We start from the raw sequence: 4,063 nt of genomic DNA on the forward strand, positions 1-4,063 counted from the left end.
TACGGCATACTATATGAGTATGTTATTATTGTAATTAGGTATTGACAACGCATATTTAATCGAATTAAATACAACGTACGGATTTAAGACTATCGATTTTTCCCCATTTAATTCGTGCACCTTAAGTCGATTATCATAATTACATTTCCTCGTTATGTGCGTTGGAAGTACCAGACCTTATTCTAACAGGCGCCAGAACTCGAATCGGCCAGTGTAGGAAATACCAAAAGTGCAGTAAATGGTATAATATCTAATATCTATATAGTGTTATGTAACTATAGCAAAATAATAATTTATATATTATATTTATTTAAATTTCAATACCTACCTATTACCTATATAATAATAATATATTAATATTATACATTTTCATAATTTCATATTTTAATACCTGCACGAGTAAAATATCAAAACCATATGCAATAATATTATTATAGTTTTTGATCTTAAAAATCACACCCTCTACTCGCCGCATACGACGCTCAGACATAGTCACCCTGCAGATCAACACCTCTATACTCTGGGTGAAAGGGAAGAATCCTCAGATTAAGATCTGATGTTGGGTACCATATGCTCAGTATATTATTATCGTACCCCTCCTCAAACATAATATTACCACGTGCGAGTAGATAGGCGTCAGCTAAGGGTTTATATTATACTGCAGCAGTATTCCGGGGATTTGATTGTCTTGTAACACGGCCGGCGTACGGCTCTGAAGATTTCCGCGCGTTTTAAAAGCCGATTTGGCAGTTTATCACGATGGCAATAACCTTACAGCGGTTGTAGAGGTATATACATTGTCGCAAGATCCGGCGGCGCGGGGTGGGCGCGTGAAGAAGAAAATTCTTCAGGTCGAATGACCGTTTCGCTTTGGACTGTCCAAAATTTGGCGGCTGGCCAAAATGTATTTCTGAACCGTCTGGTTGACAGACCGTATAGTGCCGTGCACCAGAAACTGTGCACACAACGTCGCACGATAATGTCACCTCGAAAATCCTCGTAATTATCATTTTTTATTCACCCTATCCTCCGGTCCCATCCTATATTAATCCGCAGTTCCCTGCATTGAGTCATTTACATTTAGGCACATAATATGTAATAATTAAATTATTGTTATTATTATTACATATTATAATATGTAGGTTCTCTGCGGAAGAGTCTGAAAGATGAAAATGAAACGCATAACCGTATTCATCCGAATTAAAAACTTTATCTGTATTATACGTAGGTATACTGAGCGCCATATCGATCTTTACTTTGCCTTGATTCCATCATTGTGCAAAATGTATACAAGTGTCAAGTGTGAAATAATGGTCAATCATAAGTTATAACTTTTTAATACAACTCATCTATCATGTTCTAAAATAATACCATTCGAAAGGGTACCTATTATAAATGGAAGATTGCTTCTGTATATATTTGAATATAATATTGGCGATTATATTATCATGTACCTAATTCCATTTTATTACTATTAAATTACCTACACGTTTCGTTAATAACTTACAAAAGTTCTGTTTTTTGTTCTATCTTCTATGTGATCTACTCTGAAAGTGTATACATCATAATGCGAAAACGTATATTAATTGTTTTAATTACTATAATTCACGTACGTCTATGATTTTAAACTCATAAAACAACATATACTAGATATATATAGTAACATGATATTATTTCCAAGGTGAAAGTGTACTGTCTTAGAACAATGCATGTGAAAACAAACCTTACAATATTTTGCAAATCTTCTTCGAAATTTATTTTTTCAAGTGTTACTCGAGTTAAATATTCAAGGAGAGGCATAACACAATAATTTATATACAACTTTATGGCATGCAAAGTACTTCACTTTAATATATTTAATCATTAATATAACTTGTGATATTGTTGATGTTTAAATGTTCTTATATACGAGTTATTTTAGGTATTTGTCATTAGGATAATTAACCTAATCAGATTTATACATTAACTAATGTTGTTATTTTGAATACTTTACTAACATTATATTGGTAATTTCTATACAAATTTGAATATTTTGTTTAGAATCGATCAATATACGTAAGATGGAAGTACAAACATATTTTAGAAAAATAAAATGTTATATATAATAGCTATTTGTAGTTGTATGTATGTATCAAAGTTCTAAATTAGTCGTATATATATAAATATATATAAATTATAAAACTAATAGAATTGTTTTTCTCCGATTTTATTTTAACTAGGTAGCTGTATAACCCAGTTTCGCCAGGGAAAAAATGAACACATATAAAATACGGCAAAGTATCGGTTTTAGTGTACCTATCTCAGTTTTCGGGCATAAATCGGCGACGTACTTCGTTTTGTGAACTAATTCAACCGAGATGGGCAATCCACAATTAGGGGATTGGATTAATACTTGGTTTATTTGTGAACGTCGTTCAAACTATATACTCTCTAAACTTTCCTAATATCTTTAAAATTCGCTTTAGGTCTAAACTATACCATTAAAAAAAAAATTTTCTTCAGCTAATGGAAACCCTACATTATTAATTAAACAAAATAATATTCGATTTTCTTGAGCCAAAACGAAATTCATTCAAGAGCCACCCTTTAGAAATCTTTACGGGTTGGAAAACGAAGCTATAAACATTCCTCGAGTATCAAGGAATATGTGTACACAATTTGGTGCCAATTAGTTTAGTAGTATCGAAGTCTATAAACGTACATTAATTTTTATAAATATGTAGATAGATTTAAAATCTGAATAATATTTAAGTAAACCATACATAAACAGTTAAATAAGAGAAACTGGGCCAATGTTTATATTATAATTAATTTAATTCTAATAATTTAAAAAACATATAGAGTCTACCTCAACCGTTGTATTACAGTGGACTCTCGGTAACTCGAACCTTGATAACTTGAAATTTTTAGTAAGTCGAATTTTTTTTCCCCTTGAGCTTCGAGTTACCGAGAGCCGACTGTATTTATATTTTCCATCTATGAAATATGTTAATGATGGCTAATGGTAATAACTGAAAATTTAAAGTGTGCCTAGTTAAAAATATTATATATTATGAATATAAACAAATAATAAAAGAATTCATTTTGTGTAAAAAATGTAATATTTGTTATTGTTTAAAAACAAATTAGCGGTACCTATGTATCGAGCTATGTATTGAGTTTAATTGGCCATTATTCATTAACAATAATTTATTACAGTATGCACTTAAAATAATGTCAAGGTTAATATAATTTACCCAAGTATACCCTTTAATATAACATCGAAGACTGAAGTGGATGTTTGTAAAATATTATGTTTTTCACGATCGTGTACTTAAAAAATTTGGTAAAATTATTATCTCCTTTAAATTAATTAAATGAAAAACGTTATCTATTGGATTTTATCTTTTCGAATATACACTTGACCGCTATATGTGTCATATAGTGACCATGACCATCGAAACTTGCTATAGGTTGAATTCGAATACTGCATTAGTGTATTCAGTATTGCATTGAATTTTAATTGGAAAATAGATTACGAGAATAAAATACTAAATATTGACGTGTAATAGGCACATCAATGAATAAAATACTAAATATTGATGTGCCTAGTACGGTGAATGTCTCCATGCAGAGTTAAAGATATTACTTATTGTTTGTATACATTATACTTTTACCTGCAAATCAATATAGAGTGAAATAAGTTGTATTATATTATTCTAATCTCAGATTTTACGTTTTACACGCAGACTTTGATTTTATTGCTATTTGAGTTGATATATTATTTTTGTTCAATTTGTAGGTGCACATACTGTCTCAAGAGACGGTGTGACCTTGACATAGTAAAAATGTGCAATTAAAAGTGCGGGGGGAACATGGACTTTTCTTAACTTTCTATTAAACGCGATCATTGTTATACATTATAATTGTTGTTCACATAGTATTGTATATACGTATACAACATCGTGGTCCACGACTATAGGTCTTCATTCGTCGAAGACGGTTACTATAATATATTTATCATGATATCTTATAACATTTAATAATTTGTAGGCAACCGTGTTATTATTCTAATATCGTGCAC

The sequence above is a fragment of the Acyrthosiphon pisum genome, chromosome A1 (genome assembly GCF_005508785.2).
Source record: "Acyrthosiphon pisum isolate AL4f chromosome A1, pea_aphid_22Mar2018_4r6ur, whole genome shotgun sequence".
Lineage (NCBI taxonomy): Eukaryota > Metazoa > Arthropoda > Insecta > Hemiptera > Aphididae > Acyrthosiphon > Acyrthosiphon pisum.